Raw genomic sequence first — 27,421 nt, 5'->3', positions numbered from 1 at the left:
TATTACATGGAATTTTCACTAGGGTTGTTATAGAACCCTCCCCCTTTCGAAACACTGTCCTCGGTGTTCAATCACACGTATACCTCAGCAACCTACTGAAAGAAGACATACAGCTTATGGAGATTTACAACACAACTAATGCAATATTTACAATGAGAGATCTGCTCAAGACATAACATCATGACAACATGACAGCATACCGCATAATGGAGCTTTATAACACAACTCATTGTGATATTTACAATGATCATCTTGTTGAGTGCCAACTCATATAACATCACAACATCATGATAACATAACCACATGATAGAATAATAACATGACACCCATATCGCATAGTGGAGATTTATAACATAGCTCATTACGGTACTTACATCCATACACGGGTGTACTTATAGCAACATCATCAAAATATATATACCAAAACATATGCCAAATCATATATCAAACATATACTAACATCATATCTAAGCATATGTATCAAAACATCATATAGCGTATATCAACTATCATAAAGCATATATCAATCACCATAAAGCATATACTAAACCAACATAAGCAAATACTAAACCACCATGAAGCATATACCAAGTCATCAGAAGCAAATACTAAACCACCATAAAGCATAAACCAAGCCATCATAAGCAAATACTAAACCACCATAAGCAATCACCAAACCACCATAAGCAATCACCAAACCACCATATCAAAGCTACTTTGTCTAAACTGGTAAAAAAGGAAGCATACATGGCCCGCATCTGATCTGCCATCTCCCCTGTAGCTTCATCGGGCCCAAAGTTCTTCCATTGCACTTTAACTTGCTCTATTGCTCGGTTTTAGAGCATGAGCACATTTTTCTGCAATATATAATGAGGCTTTGGCTGGAATTCTCCATCTGGTTCCACCTACAATACAGACCAGTCAATCACATGATCAACATCTTTAACATACTTCTTAAGCAATGAGACATGGAAAACATCATGGACTTTCACTGTCGGAGGCAATGTAAGTCGATAGGATACTGGCCCAATCCTCTCAATGATACTAAAGGGTCCACAAAACGGTGGTGCCAACTTGGCAATTGATCCAATCCGCAAGGAGTTCTTCTTTGATTTGATGTGCAAGTACACATGTTCCCCAACCTAGAACTCCTTAAACAACCTGCTCCTGTCTACATAACTCTTCTTCCTATCCTGTGCTGTCTTGAGATTCTTCTTGATCACCTGCATCTCATGTTTCATGTATGCCAACATATCTAGTCCAATCACTACTATGTTAACCAGATCACTCCAACTAATGGGAGTCTTACAACTCCGCCCATACAATGCCTCAAAAGGACTCATCCTCAGTGACTCCTGATAACCGTTGTTGTATGAAAACTCAACCAAAGGGAGATACTCTTCCCATTTGTGATGTTAATGCATCACAAACATCCTCAACATGTCCTCTAATATCCTATTGACCCTCTCCATCTATCCATCTGTTTGAGGGTGATAAGTTGTGCTGAAGACCAACTTTGTGCCCAAACCTGCAAATAACGCCTTCTAAAACTTGGAAGTGAACTTTCCATCCCTGTCTAACACAATCTTCTTCGGGACACCATGTAGTCTAACCACATATATGATGAATACCTGTGCCACATCACTAGATGAGAATGTAAACTTCACGGGAATGAAGTGTGAAAAAATTGTTAACCTGTCCACAATGACCATGATAGAATCATGTTGTTTCATTATCTTTGGTAACCCTGTGATGAAATCCATGGAAATGACCTCCCATTTCCACTCTAGAATCGTGATTAGTTGTGGCAGTCCACCTGGATGTTTTCACTCTACCTTCACTCACTAGCAATCGAAACATCTTGCCACAAACTCTGCTACACGCCTTTTCAAATTTGGCCAATAGTAATATCTCTTCACCATTGTGAGTGTCTTTTGGTAACCTGGGTGACCTAAATATGGTTTCGCATGAAACTCCCTCAAGATCATCTTCTTGAGATCACTGTTGTCCGGCACATATATCGTGTCTCGGAACCTAACCAATCCATCTTATATAAGACAATAGTCCAAGTCCTATGCACCTGCACTTGTGCTTATACCACTACCTATACTTGTACCTATGCCATCACCTATACCTGCACCACTACATGTACATGTACATGTCTTATCACCTGTACCTGCCTACTAAGAGCATCTGCCACTCTATTCTCCTTTCCTATGATGTACCTTATATCAAAATCAAACTCGTTGATCGTGGCCAACCATCTAGCCTACTTGGAATTAATATTCGGTTGGTCAAACAAATACCTCAATCCAATGTGATCAGTCATAAGTACAAACAACCTTCCAAGAAGATAGTGCCTCCACATCTTCAGTGCATGTATAATCCTTGCTAACTCGAGATCATGCGTGGGATAGTTTTTCTCGTGCTCGTTTAGTTTCTGGGACTCAAACTCCACCAAGCCCTCTCTTGCAAGCATCTGTGCATACCACAAATTCCTTATCTGGATCTGTAATTTGTAGTATTGGTGCATGTGTTAGTAACTGCTTAAGCTGCTCAAAGCTAGCCTCAGACTCTTCAGTCCATTTGAACTTCTTACATTTCCTCTGCAATGATGTGATGGGGTAAGCAATTTGCGAGAAGTTCCTGATGAACCTCCTATAGTATCCTACCAAAGCCATGAAATATCTCACCTTATCCACACTCTTAGGAGCTACCCACTCCATGATGGCCCTTATATTTTCTGGATATACTGCAATGCCCTCCTTGGAGACAACATGTCTCAAGTATTGTACCACCATCTGAAGAAACTACATTTGTTGAGCTTAGCATACAACTAATGCTCTCTCAACAACCTCAACATTTTTGTTAAGTGCTCGACATGCTCTTCCTCATTGTTAGAATATATCAGTATATCATCAATGAACACAGTGACAAACTTATCCAAATATGGACGCAACACACTATTCATCAAACACATGAATGTAGTTGGAGCATTCATCAAGCCAAATGGAACAACGACAAACTCATAATGCCCATACCTCGTCCTGAATGTAGTATTTTATATCTCCTTCTCTTTGATGCGTACCTAATGGTATCCGGATCTCAAGTCAATCTTCGAGAAAATTGTTGCTCCCTTCAACTAATCGAACAAGTCATCAATCCTCAACAAAGGGTATCTATTCTTGATAGTCACTTTGTTCAACTTCCTATAATCAATGCATAATCTAAGTGTACCATCCTTCTTCCTCACAAACAAGCCCAGTGTGCCCCAAGGTGATACACTTGGCCTAATGTATCCTTTGTCCAACATTTCCTTCAGTTGCAACTTTAACTCAACTAACTCAGGTGTGTTCATCCAACAAGGTGCTTTCGATGCTGGAGCTACCCCTTGCACTAACTCAATAGAAAAGTCTACCTCCCTATGATGTGGAAAATCTGTAATGTCCTCAGGAAATACATGTTCAACACATCTGCATCCTCAGGCTCCTCACCCTTATCACTATAAATGTGTACGGAAAATAGCTTGCACCCCTTCCTGCGGCTAAGCTTTGCTTGCATAGTTTTCACCATCCTAACTAATGTGGCTTTATTCTTACCTTGCAAGACTCTTGGTTCTCCATTTTCATCAACACACTCAATAGCTTTGTCATAGCAGTCAATCTTGGCTCTATGTAGATATAACCAATCCATGCCCAATAACATATTGTACGATCCCAACGATAATACATTCAAATGTGTTGCTGTGGGCATACCATTTAAGTCAAATGCGCAAGCTCTTACCTGATGATGCACTAGCTTATTTGTACCTATAGCAAACTGAACTAACCAAGACTCTGCATGCAACTCCTTATTCAACCCACACTTATCCACCAAGTTAGGACTAACATAGCTATAATTAGATCCAGGGTCAATCAAAATAGAAATAACTTGATCACAAAGCTTACAGTCCATCTCAATGATAGATTCTTAGTGCTCTACTTACCCATTGTCCACTACTGCATAGATACGAGGAATACTCTGGCCAACATCTCCAACAGTCTGTGCCTCCTATGCACTGTATATCTGGGGTCTACCACCTTGGTTCTGCAAACAATCTCTCCTGCGATGATCTTTGCCACAAGTCCAACACTCTATGGGCTTCTAAACTCCATCCTTGTTCTTATGTTCATCTCGATGTACCTGTCCCTTATCTGATGCATTGAACCTCTTAGGTGGTGTAACATTCTCCTTGTTATTGGTACCATGTGGCGTTGCTCGGTTTTTATCCCATTTTCCTTTGTTCTTTACATTACCTCTCGAGTCTACCTTAGTCTTAGTTTTGAGCTTTGATTGTTCATAGCAATGCTTTAGCTTTCGAATCGCCTCCTCCAATAATTAGGCTCATCGAATTCAATATTGTCTTTGAATGCAACCGGTAATCCACTAATGAATTTTTGAATCTTAGCCTTCTCCTCCTTGAGGTAAGGCAAATACCTCAAAATTTATAAGAACTTACTGGTGTACTCATCATTTGTCATGGATCCCATTTTTAGTTCATAGAATTATTTTTCCCTGTCATCGAAGTATCTATCTGACAAATACTTCTTCTTGAATAGGTGCTCAAACTCACTCCAAGTGAGATCTTCCTCATCCATATCTCTAACATTCTTCACATCTTCCCACCAGATGTCTACTTTACCTTGAATACTGAAAGTAGCCACTCTAGATTTCATGTTCTCTGCATAGTCATGCAACCTAAAGAATTTCTTCATACAAAGCAGCCATGCTTCTGCATCTTGTGATCTCTTTATCTCTCCATCAAAAGTAGGTGGATTTTCCTTCTTAAATTCATCCGGCAAGTATCCCCTATCATTCCTCCTATAAGGATGATATTGATGATGATCATAGTGCCTATCTAAATCAGGACAAGAATCATACCTGTGTCTATCCATCCTCCTCTCTGGAGTGTCCAACAATCTGCCATCTCTAAATGTATCATATTTATCAGATTAATGACCACCATGTGATATACTATTGTATGCCCCATTAATTTTATCTTCCTACTCATGACTGATTCGTAGTGGTCCTTGTCACTGCAAATCTGAAAAGCTCTGAAGTATTACTGCATTCATCTCTGCTAAATTTTCCTGTGATTGTATGATTTTGTCATTATCTACCTTACAACTCCTTATCTCCTCCTTTAAACTTCTCAATGTAACTGCCAAGTCATAGGGGTTCGAAACACCATACTGCTCTTCGGATTTGTAGGGAGAGTCTCTATAGTCAACCATCTTGCTAGCCATTTGATATTTCTTCCTGCAAGGAATAATATGTCAGATAAACCAAATCAAAACAAACCAACATACCTTAGTATATCTCAGGGAGGATACTTGTCTGCAAGATTACCAAATCAACGTGAGACACGTATAACATAATCATAACAACATATATGCATACACGAGTAAATGCATCAACTCATAAACATTACTCTAACTAGGATTGAGTCATGAATGCAAGGCCATATCAACAATGCATGTTATGACCTCATGCATGAAAACAACCATTACTCCATTTTACACATTTCCACATGCAACCAACTGTATGCGTAAACAATGCCAAACTAACTACAAATACACATAACCACGTGTAGTCAAACATAATCGATAAGTTCTTATAATCAAACTACAAGGTTGATGCATGTAATCAAAATATTCAAAAATGTAACCTAACATACAAGGATGTAAGTAGGTACCATGAAATCAACATGTAAGCAATATATAATCCATACTCAGTTAGTCACATACTCATTTCAAATACATTTCATGAAATCAATAACAAATTCTCCATGATAACCATACTACAACACTAATCAATCATTAAGAAAATGTAACAACTATATAAGTGTAAGAGACACACATGCAACTGACATGCATGCATGACCAACACATGGCCCATCTAATCCGAGGGGTGAACCATGTTCAGATACCAATCTGTAACACCCTCCTCTCACATATACCCAAGCAACCAGCCAACCAAGGTAAACATGCGACTTGAGGTCAGTATAATATGATTCGACCTCCTAAGTCACCTTAAGGACGTGGAACTAACCGAAACACACCATACAAACATCCAACATCATCAACAAAACCCTCAGAAGACAAGTCAGCCAACCAGACAGCCTATCCCTGGGTCCCACTGTTGTTTTAGGTCTCTTGGGCCATAGTCGCTCTCATGCTATGGGCAAGGGAGTGACCAGTAACCTAAAGTCACTCTCACAAGCCTGCCTGCCAGTGACTGTGGACAAAAATTTTCATTGTTGTGCCAGTGACTTCGAGATTTGAGCCACTTTTTCAGGCCCAAATCCCAGGTCACGTCCCAAAACTAAACCATCTCTTCAAATCGGTAAATTAACATGGAAATGACATCATTAAAGTAAATACTTGTTCAAGGCCTTGACTAGATCCCTACTAGCCATGACACGCATTTCGTCAAACATATCATCAACATGTAATCTACAGGTGTAAATAACAAAATTAAGTGTAAGGATCTCATACTTATCTGAGAATCGTTATGAACCCTTATTTACTCATCCCATTTGCTACATTATCATCTATTAGGTCATAGACACATTATACAGTCACATACAAGTAAAAACATGATGAGATCCATACATAATTGTTGTCATAAAATGTACATATAACCAGCATATTAGGAACAAAAATACAATAAACATGACAACCATCAAATCCATAAATACATCAATACCTTTACACATGGAAAATCAGAGAAAGGATTTCTCATTAATGAATGCAATGAACCAACCAGAGATGGGACTACCACGTTCCACCAGACCATAGAATGGCTGAGCCAAATCTCTCTTCAGTCATTCACCCCTGTGCCATATTCCAAGCATGAATGTGGGATCTCATAGAACACATCAATCAAAACTCATCCAGGGCTTCCAGAGGCCATCCACCTCAACCCATCAAACAATGGTTCCACCTCACAACCGAACATCACCAAAACCATCATCAGATTGGTCTCCAGCCAAGCCTTCCAGGGCTTCCAGAGTGTTTGTCCAACCAAGGCTTCCAGAACTAGTAACTCAACCCACATCTTATACAGGACTTCCAGAGTGTTTGTCCAACCAAGGCTTCAAGGACTAGTAACTCAACCCACCAAGGGATTCCAGAGCTTTTTTCCAACCAAGGATTCCAGAGCGTTAGTTCAACCAAGGCTTCGAGGACTAATAACTCAACCCAATCTAAGGAAACATGAGAACCAACCAAAACAAAACAATTAAAGTAAACCTAAAATCACCGTGGCTATCCAGGAAATGGCAAGGCTAGGCAATCTATTGTCAATCCAAGCAATCCTCCATTCCAATGATAGATCACAACCAAGAAACCACATGCATATGCCATGCATGCCAAAACTAGTGAAGAAATCATACATGCAACTCGGTACCTGCAAGCAAATATGATGTAGTTGCTGATGTCGATGCCTTCTTGTGCTTTCCTGCTCTTCCTTTGCCTTCTTGCTCCAAAATCCAAGTATTCCACACCCTCTAAGAGTGCTCCAAGAAATCTCTAAGTGTATAAATTTTGAATAATTTAACACATATTCAACAGAGATTATCCTGATCATGTACTATTGCGGAATACATACACAATACATAAGCTCCTCTACATTGAACATCAATTTAGCAACATCAATAATAATAAAACATCAAGAGCATTCACACATTAACACAGTATGTAACCCGGGGAAAGCATCTCGCTAAAAACCCCAACTATCTGTATATTAATGATTGAGACCATGTAACATTACAAAGTACAATGCTTATCACAAGCAATCCAGTACCAGCTCCACCTGTTACACACAATACAGCTAAGATCTGATCTCCAAATCTATTCCACTGCTTGCCTGCCTCCACTACTCAATACCTACTCAAGAATTAATGAGAATGGTTTACCAAACTCGTATTTCACCTCCAAAGAATCACTCACACTGTGTTAGACGTGAGCAGAGGCTATAATACTGGGCAAATACATGAGAAAACTCATTGGCATACTCAATCCCTTGATTGTGCAAATCCTCATGCACAACTATAGTCACAACTGATAGCAATCTGATTCTCTAACACCTGTCCCTGTTGAACTGAACATGCACTAACATGCAACTGAGTTAACTGATGTATTCTATAGTTGTATTATGAGTTAATAATTAGTTTAACAACTCATCATTAGTCTATTTGCAGTTAGACTAACTACAACTAGTTTAACCAAGTCAAACTGAACACAACTTCATCAACTCCACAATCAACTCCACCAAACTCAACTGATTGAGTTCTAACTGAAGTCATGCATGCAACAACTCAACTGAATCATAAGAAATACATACTTCCTTCTGACAGCTACATGGGCCACATCTGTAGCTCAAAATGAAGTGCTCCAAGAGAATAAGATCAAGTTTATAGTCCAAATATTGTTATGAGACAATAATATTTGACTTTTCTATTTTGGACAGCCAATCTAAAAATAGACTTTGATCACTCCTACTATGATCACTCCTGCTGTGGTCACTCCTACTGTGGTCACTCCTGCTGTGGTCACTCCTGCTGTGATCATCCCTGCTGTGGTCACTCCTACTGTGATCATCCCTACTGGGAACCAAAAATAGAACTTGCGCCATAATTTGCCTGCGGGTCCACTTAGTGAAGGCGACTCTTTTCACTAAGCTCCATCATCTTGTTGCAATCTCAACACTAAGTATCCAAGAGTATGAGAGAGAGAGATAGAAAATGAGAGAGATCCAACACTAAACTGACAAAAGGTTACCAATTGATCCTCATAAGCCTTTTTATGAATGAGGCCTCTATTTTCTTCATTTTCCATTATTTTCCTTCATTTTCCTCCTCACATGAAACCTGTGACCTTTCACCTCCTTTTTCTCCTAATTTCCATTATTTTCATAAATAAATGTGCCAAAATTCCTTTTAATGCCTTAGCCATTGCCTTTGCCAATTTCCTTAGCCATAAACAACCAAATGAACACCCCCTAGGATGTCTTGCCCAACATTCAACTTGGAATAAGTGTCCCAGTCATCTGTGGTTATTGTTTTTAACATTTATTACATGGAATTTTCACTAGGGTTGTTACAATTCCAAACGTAGAAGAGTTATAAATAAGATTATGAAATAGAAGAAATAATAGGCACTAGAAAAACAATTAGGAAACCTATCATGTAGTAATCTCTCTAAATCTAGACAACATTGATCACAACAATTTATATTGATGTCAAAAGTCTACACGCTATACCAAGTTTTGTAAGAAATTTCCAAATCCTTTTCAATTACAAATTCTTTGTCTTTATAGATCACTTACAAACTGTAAGCAAGTTTCTAGCAAAGATTTAATTACATAGTCTAAAACTAGATGAGCAATTCTCTAATTGAAAATTGAATACATTACATCTTTCCATCGTAAACCAAAAGAAATAACATTTGTATTTGAAGATCATGTTGTTGTTGTAGTCATTACTGAAGCTAAGGATCCCCAAGTCGAATTTTATGAGGTGGCATCCAAGTCAAAGTTGATAAGGCATTTTTCTAAATTCTAGCGAATTCCTGAAAAATAGGCTCCAAATATTTCTTCGTATCTCTTTAACCATGAAACCTGTGTAAAAACTGAGAGAGGTTTTTGTTAGTGGGCCCATTGTAAAAAAAAAAACTCTTAGGGTTTTCAAAAAATTGTTTCCAAGTGTTCAGAAACTGCGCCTAAAGTTACTTCATTTTACAGGAAAAACCAAAGTAAAATTGACCATTTTTACAAAAATGTGTTGCTACTCTGGTTGTTAGCGCTTTAACCTTGTTTATTACAAATTGGTGGTGACTCTCCCATTGTCAACACTTTAAAATTTTATTGTTGATAGATCGACACTGACACTAAAATTGTCAGTGCTTTAAAACTATAGAATAAAATTGTGATAACAATTTTCTTCCACTAGGAATAGTCATCGGAAATCAACCTACATAATAACTTCCTCTGAGAGCTAGATTCACTAGAGATGGACCTTCCACATCTAGGCTACCATGATTAATAAGAGATTTAAATGTGACTTAATTGGCCAAATGAAATCCATTGATATTTGTTTTTCCACTTTTCCATTAAAAATTCCTTAGTTCTTGAGCGATAGCATTCCCAATGCCCACTAGAGCAAGCATGACTAAAAATTGAAATATAGGAAGTGTAAATAAACCATGTTTGAGAAGAACCAACCTCCTTGTCAGATTTAGCCATTGGGTTCTCCATGTAGTGGAGTATGTTTTTAGTTTATCTAAAACATGTTGCCAAGAGAGAAGAAGACATTTGAGAATGTTGGGGATGCCAAAATACTTGGAGAACATTCATCTTGAATAGGAATTCGGAGAATAATTTTAATAGATGCTTACCTATAGGAGCTTGCATTCCAAGTGAGAAGTAGAATTTCCTTCTATTTAGCAAACCACAAAAAATATTCACAAATTGATCAAGAATTGTGTTGAACCTAGTTGTTATAATTGTTAATGCACCTCCCAACAAGACTGTGTGATCTATGAATTGAGTATGATTAACCTCCTTGACACCTTGTACAATTTTTACTCATGGATGGTTGATAATACTTCTTTCATATTCAATCTTCTTGCTTAGGGACTCAACTAGTAGAATACATATCAAAGGGGACAGAGGATGCCCTTGATGGAGACTATGAGGGACTTTGAAGAAGCATAATTATCTACCATTGAACAAAGGTGAAATCTATGCATAGATTATACAAGTTGAGATCCATGTAGTAAAATGAGGAATAATCCATAGTCTTAGAGGACATCAAGTAGGAAGTTATTCCTAACCTAGTAAAAGGCATTTGCCATGTTCATCTTTCTAATCATCCCATGTTCTCCTCTTTGTTTCTTCAGTGCCTTTCCTCCTAAACCAAGATAATATTATCTATAATTTACCTTTTCAAAATGAATCCTCCTCAAATTTATAAAATTTGTTTTGGGAGAGGGGTGTAATTTTCATTAAGATTTATTATTATTATTATCTTGTATGCAACATTATAGAGAGAAATGGGGAGAAATCTATCGAAGTAGGATGGATTAACTTTCGTTGGAACTAGGGCTAGGAAAGTTGAATTAATTCCATTTTCAATATTTAAGAAATTATGAACATAAGAAACCATTCTTACTAGACCCTTCTTGATTATTTGTCATCAGTGCTCGTAGAAGTAAATAGAAAAACCACTTAGTCTTGGAACTTTATTAGAGTCAAATGAGTCAAGAGCATCCCATACTTCTTTCATTGTAATTGGCATAAGCAGTTTATTACCTTATTAATTATCGATTATTATAATATGATTATCCTTATTATTCTATTTGTTTATTTACCCGTATCATCTTATTAACCTCATTTAGATTATAACTTTTTATTTTTTCCTTAATTTCCTGGAGTCTCTCCCCTATGTTCTTTCCTAAATTTTTTAAGGTTCTCCTTTATGTTTTTTATGCTCTATTTTTTTCCTTAGCCTACTAATCTTTTAGGTATTTCCATTTTGTTCCACTCGCATATATTGGTCGTCCTATGTAGTTCTTCACTCATCAATTGAACGTGATAATAAATCTTGTTTTAGATTTGAAAAATCAACCACAAAAATGATGGAAATTGTGGGTTAGTATTCGGTTTTAAATTCTAACAACAACACCACCAATTACACAATATACAAACAATAATTAATTCCATGTATGAAAGGGAGACCGAGATAGATATCTATTTACTTTAAAGACTACAAATTAAAATAGAGAGAAGAATAATGAATCTTGATTTAGATTTGAAAAATCAACCACAAAAATGATGAAAACTATGGATTATTATTCGGTTATAAATTATAACAACAACAGCACCAACTACACAATCTACAAACAATAATTAATTCCATGTATGAAAGGGAGACTGAGATAGAGATTTGTTCACTTTAAAAGCTACAAATTAAAATAGAGAAAAGAGTGTTTTGTGGATAAATTCCTTTTGCGGGCAAAAGCAATCTCCCTAGACCTAGTGGCTTAATTTAGAAAGAACCAAGACAAAACTACAATGCTTTCCTTATAGATGCTTGAAATATGGGAAGAAAACCTACTTGGAATCCAATCCAAGCATCATAAGGGCATAATTCAAACTCTCCAAAAGCCAACCCAGACTCTACGGTAAATGTTGAATTTATAGGGTAAATGAGGTGGTTTTGGATTTACCATTATAGGGATTAGATCCACATTAGAGGGAGGTAATTTCTAGGAGATAAGAGATAGGACCTCAATAGTAGGAGTTTGAGATTTTCTCCAATGTAAATAGTTAAAACCAATTATGAAGCTTCTAGAGAGAGAAACTTCAAAATTAATTTTTACTTTTCCTCATTTACCAATGTTCATCATACTTTTTGGGAAAGTAACTTGCGCTGACCAATGTAGGTTGTCTTAAAGATAAGTGTGTTGATCCATAAAATTAGGGTTTTTATCCAATGTGATCCAGGATTCTTGTAAGTTATGGAAAGAGAATGCTTTTGGATTTATAGGGGATGATTGAAAAGTGTCAATGGATGATGGTAGATCTGCGTTCAGGGCAATTTGTTTGGATGCGACAAAATGACCAGTAGTAGTTTCCCCCTAAAGTACAAAGTTAGAAGTTGTGGCTAAGGAATGAAGTGCTTTACCATGTGAAAAGTCTAGATCAAGAATCGGCTGGTTGAGATCACCAATTGACTATTACAATACATTATCATCATGATCTCACTATTGAGGTAGGCATACCCATACTCAGCATATACACTAGTTTACATGTACAATGATCAAATTGATGTCGACTGATGAAATATTGTCGACGCATGTTTGGATGACCCTTTGTATGACCATAACCATCATACTTTTTAGATATTGTATGAATCCTGAAATCACGGCTCGAATTGATGAAACTAGATCTGAGGTCTTCTGCCTCGTCACTCGATAGTAAGAGTTTAACCATGTGAATAGATGTGTTGGAGTTGAACATGGTAGACACCATCTAATTTCCAGCCAATGATGAAAATTGTTAACAAATGCAAGGGGAACCATTGATAATGATAATGGCCCTCAAGGTACTAAAGCATAATCTATGAGGTGTGAATAAATGAGCTAAAGTCGAGCACCACACAGAATATTCTGGTCAAAGGCCAATGATGAGAACCTCTCGCTGAAAGTTAGAAGACTTTCCAATGAGGTATGCAAGTTCCAAGGCACTAAAGGGAGTTTCTAAGTCAATTTCCTAGATAATGAGAAAATGCCAATAGGAAGCGACTCGTCACAGGAAGGCCTTAATGTATCCCCCATCAATGACACGAAACAGGTATCAAGGTTTGAAACAAAATGTGATGACTCAGAGCTAGTTCAGGGCGACAAACATGAAAGAAGGCTAAATATATTGTAGTAGAAGTTAACTAAGGGTGGGCTTCTCTTGAACATATTAGCAACACTTTATGGAATTGGAAACATTGACTCAAATACCCATCAAGATGACTTTCAATGAGGTGTGATAAACAAAGAGGCAAGCAGATTCCCCAACCTAAAACAATCAAAGGGGGGGAAGAGTGTCATGTTCAAGAGCGATTCGCTGTCGTAAACAAGTTTTCATGTATTATTTACCCAATTTCCCCACCATTTCTGACAAGTACCTCTTTATTTGTTTATAAGCTTGAGGAGGAAAATGTGTGCTTGACCTATAAGTTCATCCTACATATTAATCATTTTGAGTATTTTTAACGAACCTTGAGAAGGAGTGGTTCGATCTCATCATGTTTGATGAGTCCTGCGTTGTTTATGTTCTTACGAGTCCAACGAAGGTATAACTCGACTTCTTTTTCATATTTAGAGAGTTTGAAAAAGAGGCAAAAAAGAAAACTTTGAGAGGTTCATTTTCATAAATTTAGTCCCTTGGGCCCGAAAAGGCATAAAACAATACCTAGGAGAACCTTTTAGTCATGCTTGACTAAAGTATTCATTTTTTGTAAATAGTTCATCCAGTCTGGAAAAGGGTTAAACTTATACTGGGTAGACATCCTTTCATTTACTTTAACAAGTGTGAAAGAGACAAGTGCTCGAAAATCTTTTCATGTTTTTGGAGTCTAAAAAGAGCTTAAAGGAGAACTCCTCTTGGAGGAACGAGTGGTATAAATGGTAGCAATTGGTTACCATCATGATGGAACTGCTCAAAACATGTAGAGGTCAAGAGGAAAGCTAATAAGGCCACTCATCATAGTGGTTCTTCCAGCAAAGGGTAAAACACCAAGTGAAAGCGAATGATTGGCCAAGCCAATGGTGACGATGGAATGAGAAAACCAAGGTTCATCTTGTAGAGATTGGCTGATAAAAAGTGGCAATCATGAGGGATAAAGTGTGGAATCCTTCCAGGGTAAAGCTAGAAATATGACAAAGAAGAAGACACAGGGCTCAGGTTTTAGGCCATGGCAGGTCAAAAGGAGGGATTCTGAAAAGATAATAAAAATGATTGCATGGATACCAAGACTAAGCTCAAAATAGTTTTCATTTTTTACACAAGCTTGAAATAGAGAAAAACTATGCTTGAGATAGGTTTTATTTTTACACAATATTGAAACAGAGAAAAATTATGCTTGAGATAAGTCCATTTCACCCAACATAACGGTAGAGGCATGCCCCCCCAACCATGTTTCGTCGCCAAACTCTTCTCATGGACTCATATAGACTACTTGTTACTGATATAAATTTTATGTTCACCATGAAGGAAGGAAGAGGATCATGTGATATGGGCAGATGAAATGAAGGTGACATAGAAAAAAAACCATGCGCATAGGTTTGCTTCATTTTTATGTGAGCTTGAAACATAGAAGCAAATATGCTCATGGTGATCTATTTCATTTTTTAATGAGCTTGACACAGTAAGATAACTCTTCTCATGGCACTATTTTACTTAATCATGGCTCCCAATATGCCAAGGCTCTAGAAGGAATACGTATCAAGTATTTGATCATAATTCCAACATAATTTCATCAGATGGAAGAAGAATGCCCTGGAAGGAAGGAATATCAAGGGACTCAATAGGGATAGGAAGATCAGGCTCCAATTCCCCAAGTAAATGATTCACCGTTTCACCTAACAAGTCTAGGTCAAAAGAAGTTGAGTAGACAGTGAGAGGCTCTTCTTCATTGGTGGGTGCAGGCATGGGACAGGTTGCCACATAATTAACCTGTGGCGAGGGGGATACCACTTGCATATTAGGAATGTTTAAGGAAGTTGGATGGTTGGCAATCAAATCAGGACCAACGAATGAAAGTTGGTCAATAGTCACAATTTTTCCATCATGTGGGAAAGAAATCACTCGAAAGAGTGTGGAAATGACAACGTTCATGGCATAAACATAGTCTCGCCCAAGGAGAAAATTTAAATCCAAGGGGCCTTGGACTACCATAACATCAATACAAATATTTTTTCCTTCTAAGGTAATAGGAAGTTGAGGAAGGATCCCTAAAGTTTCACTGGTTATTCTGTTAAAAGCAATGAAATTATGAGTAACATACACAATCTATGGGGAACCTAAGGCTTTCCAAGCAGTCGAGGATAGAATTCTAACAAAAGCACCTCCGTCGATAACAGTGTGATATATATTCTTATCACAAGACTTCACCATGACTTGGAAAGGCATGTAAGAAGGGAGACAAGGCTTTGTCAATTGATTCTAATCAAAGGCAAATACTTGATTACTTATAGGGGGTTTCATGAGAACGGGAGAATTTCCCCCTTGTTCGGTAGGATTTGAGGTAACAAGAAGAGCCTGAGTAGTATGAACTTCACTCTCAAAGGGGAGAGGACAATTGATGGAATATGGAATTGAGTTGACCACTTTCTCAACCAATTGTTGGTTGGAAAAGGGCTCATGGGATTCACGCGTAGATAGAGTGGGATTGAATGAATATGGAGTCGAATCAATTACTTCATCAACTAATGGAGGATTGGGGTAAATCTTATGGTGACCAGTTGGAAGTTGCCGCTGAGAAACAACAAGATTTTCCAACAATTTGGATTCATCATCCATATGCGGGAAGACGTGAGTTTGAAGAATCCCTTCGCATAACCTACATGGAAATTTAACTTTACCCTTTTCTCCGGGAACCTTATTATCACTAGTTGATGGTTTGTCGCTAGTATGATCTCTAGAGGTTGACGACAAAGGTTGATGTGAGCTTGTGGATCACACTTCTAATAATTGGGGAATACTAGGACAATTTCTAAGAAGGTGATCACCCTTACAAAACTTGCAAGGGAATTTGATATTATGGGACCTGTTGAAAGGCTTTTCAAAATTAGTTGCATTCATAGCAATGGTTGCTTGGTTGCCCCATTACTTATCTTTCTTCTTCTTCTTCTTAGCCTCCTAGTTACTAGCATTAAGACTTTAACCAGGCGAAGAAGGAAAAGGGTCAATTTGGCGTTGGTGTTGTTCAAGTAGAGAATTTGGTTGTGGAGTAGTTTGGACATTCATAACCAAGGAGGATGAAAACAACCATACCGGTAAACCTATGGTAAATTCGGGAAAGGACAACATAGCCATATAAGGAGCACCAATATTTCCAAAAGAAGGAAAAGGACCAGGATTCCCCTCAAAGGGGTTTCCTTGGCTAGTAAACTCTGGAACTGTTACCATCAGATTCAACCTAAGGTCTTGTTGTGGCCAGCAACAACCCCCCCCCCCCCCTTTTTCATTTAAGTGTTGTCCAAAATACTAAATGAATGGGGACCCTTAGTTAAAACTTTAGGAAAAGCAAGAGTTTCCTTTCTTCAAAATAAGGTTACCATCGTAAGCTTAGGAAGATCTTTTGAATACTTTAAAACCTAAGTTTATGATAAGAAAAATCTTTAAAAAGTCGCATCATAAAATGACAGAAAAACACCTCCATTTGGGTATAATCCTGGTATGTGCAAGATTCTCGTACTAAAGCGATATATCACATCGCAATAAGGTAATGCCAATGAGAAAGACTTCAAGATTTTCCGATTTGCGATAAACCCGATCGCAAGATCGCATATCGCAGGGAATGGGCTAACAAAATATGGCAAGCATAAAACTTCTGCGATCTGCGATGTGTGCGATATCACGATAAAGCGATGGTTGCGATATTAAGCCAAATCAACTCTGTGATGTTTTATTTGTGCGTAGGTGCGAGAGCGCGATGGTGCGATAATGCGATGTCGCGATCTACGACGATTGCGAACCAAATCGCAAAATCACTCCATCACGAATCTTTCGGGCGCACTACTCAAGAAAAGCCATTTACCATAATCTAACTTAAGATCATGCGCTTTTAATGATAATAAAGGAATTAGTTGTCATCTATTAAATGTAGACGCGTGCTTTTGCAAAGAATTACTTCACGTAAGGTGGCATATTTGATATATTTGCTGCATTTAAGACTCTCCCATCACCTTTCTTGATCAATCATTTCCATTTGTGAGCTGCAGGAACAAAGAACGAAGGGCGATACCAAGCCATACGCAGGAAGAAATGGGAAAGAAAAGTAAGGCTCAGGGCTCTGAGGTGAAGGAGATGGCACCTTTATATACAGACACAGCTTGTAACAGAGACGCAGGGATATCGACGTGGGAAAGCATGTACAGACTGCTTGAAGAAGAAAACCCCAGAATAATGAAGGTTACCGCTGTCGCAGATTCACAGGGCTCTTCCGAAGCATCCTTAGAAGAACTAGCGTGCTCATTCCTTCATCGGATAGCAGCAAGGCCTAAAATTCTCCCATATACGGATATGATCAAGTGGATACTTGACAATGCAAAAATGAACGACAGACAGTTCAAGATTCAAGGACATGGGCTCATCGGGTCATTCGCTGCACAAGACTTAAAGCTCATGTATCATCTTCCTGAACCGCAGGCGACTTACAATGCACAATTCATTAAAAAAATTGTGGCGGAGAACCCAAACCTATCAGAGACCACTAAAGATTGGTCCAGAAAAGATGAACCGCTCAAAAAGGATAAAAACGGTATGTACAGCACTGGTTCCCTCACCTCTCCGTATTGTTTTGCTGCGGCCATGCTTTGTAGATTATTTGGGATGCCAGATATCAATAAGTTTTCATCTAAATGGTTACCATTGATTGATGCTGCCACAAATGCCGTTATTATAGATTGGGCCAAGATCTTTTCTGATAACCTATTCACGGCTATTATCAATTACCGGTCTAAGAGATCCATGTCTCAGAGGATCTATCCTCCTTTTTACCTATCCACATATGTTATGGATTCTATTTGTTATGTGTCTAAATTTCCCTCTATGGGTTGGAAATGGACAACTCAGGACCCATTACCCATCCATGTTTATCATAAGATATTATGGGATTCTCAGTTCATTCCCCATTTCTACCAAATTTGTCATGGGCTTATCTTACCCATGTATAGAATGATGTATGATAAAGAACCCCCAAGGTGCTCACCTGAGGCACAGATAGATATTATCCCCATTGCAAGATGGTTCGGAGAAGAATGGTTCACCCATATTAGAGTATTTGGAAGCACCGTCCCTCCTCATGTCCTACCTTTGTATATTCCTGACAAACTGCTGGCTCGAGAAATTGCATATCAAACTTGTTCAGAAGGCGGCCTAACCAAAGACCTAAAAGACAAAAAGAAGGCCATATGGCCCCAGTTTCCTGTAGCTTGTCGGGCCTTTTCATTGTTCGATGTAGGTCACGCGTTCACCGAAGTGGAGAATATGACGTGTCTACAATTATTTAAATTCCCAGCAAGGCCATTTGACCCAAATGAAGTTGCCGAGAATTTCACAACAAACGTCAAGATAAAAGTATTCGTTGGAAAGAAGGATTTATTTGATGATTTATTTCAGAATAAAAGCTCACTCCAGGAAATTTTGCGGGAAGCTCAATCGCGATTGTCTCCAGATGACCTCCAAAAATTCATGGTATACAGGGAAAGAAGACTAGCCATTGTTCCTCTAGAAAAGCTGCAACTACCTGCCAGAGAACCTACTCCAAGCATTAGCCTTAGTGGGAATTCAAGCACTTCCGAGTCTAAATCTAAGAGTGGACAAGAGATGCCTGAGCATTCTAAAAAATCCAAAAACGACCAAGGTAGAGGCGAAGAGTCAGCTAAGGACACTGCTCAGTCAATGGAATTTCCACAGCAGCAAGTTATCGCCTCCCCGTCAAGAGATGTCCCCCCTCTCATCATTGAAGCACCACCCGTCACAACAGAATTAGATAAAGAATGGGAAACCTTCAACAAACTGATCAATCTTGAAGGACAGGCCCCAAAAACACCTGTGAGCAATACACAGGTAACACAAGAAGTGTGCTCAACCAGGGTCAGCAATGTCACAGAAATAGAGCATATTCCTATCGCTTCATCTTCTGAGCTTCTACTGAATGTAGAAGAAATTCCCCCACTGGACATATTTTACAGTGCCCAACATAAAGCAGTTGTAAGAAGGCAAAGAAAAAAGAGAAAGTTAGAAAACACACTTTCTCAGGATGCTGAACATTTAGACGTCCTGTGGAAAGATCCTGTCAATAATCCAACTGAAAATCTCACCAAACTGTCTCAGATCGCAGGGGCGTATGCCTCTGCGACTATTGACAAAGCGTCAGAAGTATAGCAATTGCTGAAAGAGCAAGAAAATCAGATACAGGTACTGCAACTACAATTGCAACAAGCCAATGCCAATAATGAGGTACACAAACAGCTTGAAAGGTTGCAGGAAGACTTCCAGCAAATGCAAATAAGTTATCAAAGAAGTTTGGATGAAAAGGGAAAACAATTGCAGGATGTACAGGAGAGGCATAGAGACGACCCCAAAATTGCAGAGTTTATTTGAGAGTCTATTGCCTTGAACGAACAACTACTGCAGCAACAGGAAGAGTTGGGACAAAAGATAACACAGTGGAGTTATTATTGCGAACTGAGTGATAAAATCACCAATCAAGTGGTAGACTTGCGAAGTGAGTATGATCAGATTGACAAACGAGTGACGGAGTACTTGGCTTGGTAGGAAGAAGACGAGGGAAAAAGAGCAGGCGCACCCAAGATAAATGAAAATCATAAAGACTTGCTCTTCAACAAATGGGATGATCAAATCAGGGAAGCAGAACAAGCAGCAGAAACGACGGCCACGACAGCAAGCATTCTTGTCGACTGTGTAAATGAAAATTTGCACAAAGCAAAATTAATCGCAAAGACCAGCCCAGGGTATTTACCAAATAAACTGCGACTAGAAGCAGAATGGAAACAGAAGGCACAAGAAAAGGAAAAAGCGGTCCAAGCACTAGACAGGTTAAATTGGGAGTGTTACTGGGCATAATTGGTGAAGCCGCATAGTCAGCAAATGACTGTAAAATGTATCATAAATGCGGCCGAGAAAGTAGTGCCAGCTCTCATAGATTTTGTTTTCTCAGCCCAGCTCAAAGCAGAAGTCAGCCAGCCGACTCTCCTCAAACCCATGATGAATGCATGCAATTTTAAGGATCAGATTCAGAAGTAACTTTATTTAGAATGTTGTTTTTTCTTTAAAATTAGATTAGAAAAAGGACGGTCATTTGAAAACCGCATCCTAAATTTTGTAAATAAACTATTATTAGAATTAGGAAGTAGTATTTTAACCCTTCTCATGCATTTGGAGAAGGGTCCAGAAATCTGTTAAAAACTTGTCCTCAGAACATGCACTTCTGCACCCTCATAGGAGGTTTTGATGAATGGATGGATTGAGGTTTATTAATGTTTGCATTTGATATCTGCTACTAATGTTGCACTTCTGTACTCTTAGTAGATGTTAGAACAAGTAGAGATAAATCATTTTTGCTTGAAGCTTATGAGTAGGACCAGTCATAAATGGTACTTTTATCTCTTGGCCATTTCTGCTTATATTCTTAAAGTGATATACAGTTTTAGTTGTTTATATGTTATTGCATGAATGCATGAGTTACCATTTGGCACTTTTGTACGGTGGAGTCATTTATTTATGTTTGATATATGAATAACTTATTATGCGATATGCTGTTCACAACTGTTTTGCCTAACTTTTTATGCAAAGTGGTTCATCTTAATTGATCTCCATTCTTATGATAGCTGAATGATCTTTATTACCAGTTATTGTTTGAAATCTATTTAGATCGCATAATAGAAGAAATACACCCCGGGTTAGCATAGATTAGATGTGTTGTTTTCATTAGATCACAATAGCATAGAATTAGATTAAAGTAGCTTAGATTAGAACTCTTAGATCAGCATCATCCAAATTTGCACACACACACACCCTTAGATTGGGAAATTGGTCCCATTATCCCCAGTCGGACCCGCTATACCAAACGGATAAGGAGCTGCCAACCAAGGTCCGGACCGGGTGGGTATCCCCCTTGTTGTCGACCCGATTTTCGGGGCTTCAACAGGTCTACTAAATGTTGAATTTTCTAAGTCTATCCGTTAGAAAATTAATTTGTATTTTGTTGGTTTATTTATTCTACTTGTAAATTATGAACAAGTTATTTAAAACATGTAAATACCAAAAGAAACACAATACAGTCACAACATCTACAGATCAACAGCTGAAAGAAAACAAACACACAAGTGACACCATTATTTTCGGACAAATGTCCCCGGGAAAACCCAATGTGGGAAAACCGGTGTAGCTATTCTAAGGGTCTATTATTAAGTTGTATTTCCTTGAGTAAAAATGGGTGCCTAATCGGATCACCTGACAGATAAAAAATACACGGCAACAATACCTCTCTATTCAGAAACAGGTATTCAGAAACCCTGTCCCACGAAACCCTCTACAACGACTCTGAAGCTCAGCGCTGGCCCTTCTAGCCTCTGCATCAACCCTAGGACCCTCTGCATCAACCCTCTGAGGCATTGTGTAGCCTTTAGGACCCTATGTGTCACTCTTGCAGCCCTCTGCGTGGATGACGCAGTCCCTCTGGCCTCTGCGATGTCTTTGTTGGGCTCTACATGGCCTTTTATGGTTGTTGCTCTCGCCCTATGCTTCAGCGCTAGTCTCTTGGCACTGTCTCTGCCTCTATGCCTTGTACTCACTGCCCCCCACTACTGATCATTGATTCAACTTTTCTTAACAACCCCGCTCTAGCGAAACGAATCACTGATCACTTTGGTGTGTTCTCCAACTGACCCACAAGCCTCTTCTTATACTTTTCTCGTTGGTCCTTCAACAGACGAAATTAAATATCTAATCAATGGCTAAGATTAGATTTGGCTTGATACTTATCCTTTGGAACATTCTAACCCAGTTTTAGATTAATACCCATTAGTATTTTATTTTTCCTAAGTTTAGACTTAGGAACTCCATTAAAAATATTAATTATTTTAATATCTCCCAAACCGGTTAGAATCTGCCCAAACCCTTTCTGGGTCTTGGAGATCTCATGTGATTTAGCCTCTCCACCAATTTTCATGGCTACAGGACATCTAATGCTACCCTAAATCAACACTCCCTCTTAGCGAGCACTGTGCTCTAGTAATACTCCACACTGAGCATCACTCTGATTATCCGGCACCTGTACCTATGCTGATGCTACACCTCCCCGCCCACATCCTTTGCACTGCTACATCCTGTATTGCTACCCATGGCCCTGCCACTGCCACTGCTGCATCTGTATGGCATCTCCCTCTGCATTCGTGATGCTGCTGGTCCATACTCCCAACACTGCATCTGCATTGCATCCCCCTTTCATCATGTTGCATCGTGCTATTGCAACTACTATTTCACTTCAACTCAATTACTGAGAAGTAATTAATTGATCTACCCAACTTCTAACATCATTGTCAGGCTAGAAACACTCCCGACGCTAAAGCTCCCTCTGTCGCTAACAAGTGCTCCCTCTACTGACCTCAGCACTACTGCAACAAATTCCTGCATCTTGCACTGTTGCACACCTCTTTGTGCCATCCTGCACTGGTGCAACACTCTCTCTGCCTCTCGCACTGTTGCAGCCTACTGGCCTCACGCTGCCCGGGGACTCTTGCACTGTAGCACTCCCTGCTACTTGATCGGCATTTGTCTCTACCCACATCTGCCAATCCTGCTACTCTCTCTTTGAGGCTCCCGTAGCAAGGTATAATCCAAGAGGTTAGGTACCCCAAGGATTCTTCCCCTCATCGCCTGTAGTCCTCTTGACTACAATTCGATGTCTCCCCACTTCTTATCTAGTGGCACATGAGCACTCATGCCATAATCGTCATCCTCCTCGACTCCTTTCTCTACCTTCGTTGGCGTTGCCTTAGAGTCAGACACCTCTCCCTTGCTCTTCTTCCTTGGACACTAGTTTGCATAATGACCCAGTTCCCCACAGTGGAAGCACTTGACCTTAGAGAGGTCCTTCTCCTTCCTCTTCTCCTCCTTTCCCGCAGATGCCAAAGCTACATCATCTTCCTCTTCCTTCTTGATCCAGACTCCTTTACTACTACCTCTCTTCTTAGTTAGCTGTTTGATCTCCTCTTGGTGAAGAGGTGCCCACAGTTCTTCCCAATTTGGAAGACTCACCCTACCCAGTATGCATTGGAAAAATATCTCCCACTCCTCGAAGATTGCGTTAAGTGTGGTCCTTACCATCAACTCTTGATCCGGTGTGGCCCCTATGGAAGTCATTTGGTCCCAAATCTCCTGCAACCTGTTGAGGAAGTGATCTATCTGCTCTCCCTTTTGCATCTGGTATGACCTTAGCTAATTCTCATGGAGAATCTTCCTCTACATGGAAGTATGCTGGTACAATGTCTTCAAGGCGTCCCACATCTCCTTTGTCGTTTCCTTCTTGGTAATATGTTGGACCACATGATCCTTTACCCCATCAAGGATGATGCATTTTTCCTTGGCCATTGCCTCCTTGTACCTCTCATTAGATACTCGGTCAACTGGGATAGCCATTACTCTCAAGGTAAAGCCCTTGATGCGATGTCTGTCTAGAATGGGCAGGATCCTGGCCTTCCAGACCACAAAGTTGGATGCTCCGTCCACCCTATCCTGATCCCTCATCCAATTCACAGCCATCTCTCTGCTTTTCTCTGTCGACTCCTCCGAGTCTCTTTACTTCCCGCCTAGAAGTTCTCAGTTCGACTCTTGGTGAGTCTCTCTACTTCCCATCTGGAAGTTCTCGATTTGACTCCTTCAAGTTTCTCTACTTCCAGTTTGGAAGTTCTATTTTGGACTCCCTCTGAGTCCCAATTTCCCTCCTAGAAATCCTTCTTCCAACCGTTAAGTTGCCCCTCTCCAATCGTCTGTGCAACTGCAACACTAATCCAGATTCCTTGGCTAGAAATCCGCCTTGGCAGCAACTCCCTCTACCTTGGTTTTTCCTTGTTATGTATTATTCTGACCACAGTGCCCCACCAGCTTTGCTCTTGCAAACTTCCCACAGCTTCCTTCACCCCAAAAATTGAAGGACTGAGCCTCTAAGCTTTGCGCAATCCCAACACCAGGAAAACACCTCCCTCAGCCAATTGCGTCAGCCCTCTTGGCCTTTGTGTGGCTTTGCATGAGCCTGTTTCTACCCTCCTCAGCCTCTGCGCTAGTCTCTCTGTGGCCCGAATTGATGATGCAGTCCCTCTACGTCAATCCTTCCTCTACCGCTTTCTACAAGGATCAGGTCTGTCACTCGGGACAACTGAATCTGCTGCAAATGCTCTGCTCAGCTGATGCCTTCAACTTTCCTATGATCTGCAACCATGCTCTGAAACCATGTTGAATTTTCTAAGTCTATTTGTTAGAAATTAATCTATATTCTACTGGTTTATTTATTCTACCTGTAAATTATGAGCAAGTTATTTAAAAATTTAAATACCAAAATAAACACAATATAGTTACAACATCTACAGATTAACCGCTGAAAGAAAACAACACACAAGTGACACCGTTATTTTTGGACAAATGTCCATGGAAAAACCCAATGCGGGAAAACTAGTGCAGCTATTATGAGGGTCTATTATTATGTAGTATTTCCTTGAGTACAACTAGGTGCCTAACTGGCTCACCCAACAGAGAAAAAAATACATGACAGCAATACCTCTCTATTCGGAAACAGGTATTCAAAAAACATGTCTCAAGAAACCCTCTCCAACAACTCTGAAGCTCAGGGCTGGCCCTTCTGACCTCTGCGTCAGCCTCCTACTGCACTGCATCAGCCCCAGGACCCTCTACATCAGCCCTCTTAGGCACTGCGCAACCTCTGGGACCCTCCGTGTCACTCCTGCAGCCCTCTGCATGGATGACGTAGTCCCTCTGGCCTCTGCGCCATCTCTACTGGGCTCTGTGTGGCCTGCTCTGGCTACTGCTCTTACTCTCTGCTTCTACATTGGTCTCTTAGCACTGTCTCTACCTCTCTACCTCGTACTCACTGCCCCTCACTGCTGATCACTTATTCAACTTTTCTTAGCAACCCCGCTCTAGCAAAATGAATGACTGATCATTCTGGTGTGTTCTCCAACTAACCCTCAAGCCTCTTCTTATACTTTTCTCGTTGGTCCTTCAACGGCCGAGATTAAATCTCTAATCAATGACTAAGATTAGATTTGGCTTGATTCTTATCCTTTGGAACATTCTAACTCAGTTTTATAGTAATACCCATTAATATTTTATTGTTCCTAAGTTTAGACTTAGGAACTCCATTAAAAATATTAATTATTTTAATATCTCCCAAATCGGTTAGAATCTGCTCAAACCCTTTTTGGGTCTTGGATATCTCATGTGCATTAGCCTCTCCACCAATTTTCATGGCTAGAGAACATCCAATGCTACCCCAAATCAACACTAAGAAGTAAAAAGTGAGAAGTCAATCAAAGAAACAGTAACAATAAAAAGGGTCACTAGGTATGAAGGGATTACCAATTCACTATGAACTACAATATACCATTAAGTACGTGTAGGCAATCTTCCTGATTGTTGTGTTCGGTGTATCACAGTTAACAAGATGGCCGACTCGGTTACCTAGGATTAGTTTGCAACCTAATGGGGAATTTCAAAATATGCTTGGAGGTATGTGGAAGCGTAGTCCATAGTAGTGTTGTCTAATGCGTAACTGTATGATGGGGACATTTCGATAAACTCATTGTACTTGGAGCGTCGTCCTATATAACCAAAGGTATGTGGAAGAATGTCCTGATATACTCTGATGTACGTGCAAAACCAACCATCCCCAAGATGTAACACTTACAAGTAATGATGACTTCCGTGTTTAAAGACACCAACACACGTCTTCTAGCCTAAACCACTAAATGTGTCTTTAATGTTTCAAATGCTCCTTAGGTTCATTAATAAATTTTAATGTTGATCTTGATTAAATTCCAGCTTCAAGGATCAAAACGAATTCACCTGAACTCCTAAAATGCAACTATCATGAAAAATGAACTCTTTTCATTTGATGAAGATCTAACTAAAGAAGGGAAGAAGTTTCAAATAATGATGCAGAAAAAAACAGCTTCCAAATAAGATCTCCAAATCTACTATTCTAATTCAAAAATTCAAAGCCCTAATGCATGAGAAAATGATTTTTTCTTTTTATTTTCTTTCAATTTTAAAATGTAAAGAGAAATGAAAAGTGACAAGATTATTAAATCAAAGAGAATTCAAACAAATTAGAACTGTGATATGAACAACCCTCTAACAAATCAATAACCAAGTCAAATGATAAAAACCCCAATTGACAAGAAGAAACAAGAAGAAGCAAATTCTTATCAAAAGTGAAATCACACTCAATTTCACACAAGTTGTTGACTTTACAGAGACCTTGCACATACCAGAGAATCAGGAAGATACTGCAAACAAAACATAATTCAAATTTGTGAAAATTTCACCACTGAAATCCTATTTTAGCAACTGGAAATAGTTCTTCTAACTGTAAATTAATTAACAGTTTATTTTCTACGGGAAATATCGAATAAATCACACAACAACCTTCACAAATAAAAAATATTGGGGAAGATAAAATGGAAACTAAGAAAATACTGCCACACACACACAAACAAAATATGTCAAAGTTATTTTTTGACAAAAGTCCGCAGAAAAGCGTAACTAAGGAAAATCGGTGCAATAGTTGAGGGTTTTTATTATTAAGCAACAGTGAGAAATTTTGAGTACAGCCTATGGATTCCCAACTGGAAATCCAATCTGATGCAGGAGCATGAGGCTTGGAGGCAAAAGGCTTCAAACTTATTCCCAAAATACAAAAAAAAATGTTACAAGCAAAGGAGTGGGATCCTTCAGCTGTCAATTTACCATCTTTCTAGATAGGATTTTGAGCTAGAATGTAGGGTTGAATGATTTTGTAATTAATTAGAGTAGTTTTGTTTTAAGTTGAGAGCTTTGAGGA

The 27,421-nt window shown here is 39.1% G+C and overlaps 1 protein-coding gene across 3 annotated transcripts in view; it reads left to right on the top strand.

Moving 5' to 3' along the window:
- The window catches only part of LOC149234872 (uncharacterized), a 408,823-nt gene that overhangs the window by 186,819 nt on the left and 194,583 nt on the right, over nt 1-27,421 (top strand). The gene's annotated exons all lie outside the window — the stretch shown is intronic.

Source organism: Pinus tabuliformis, chromosome 8 (assembly GCF_031772625.1).
Source record: "Pinus tabuliformis cultivar Carrire ecotype Pingquan chromosome 8, CPIR1, whole genome shotgun sequence".
NCBI classification, from domain to species: Eukaryota; Viridiplantae; Streptophyta; class Pinopsida; order Pinales; family Pinaceae; genus Pinus; species Pinus tabuliformis.
The sequence above is the reverse complement of the archived record's forward strand: the minus strand, read 5'-3'. Positions and strand labels throughout refer to the sequence as shown.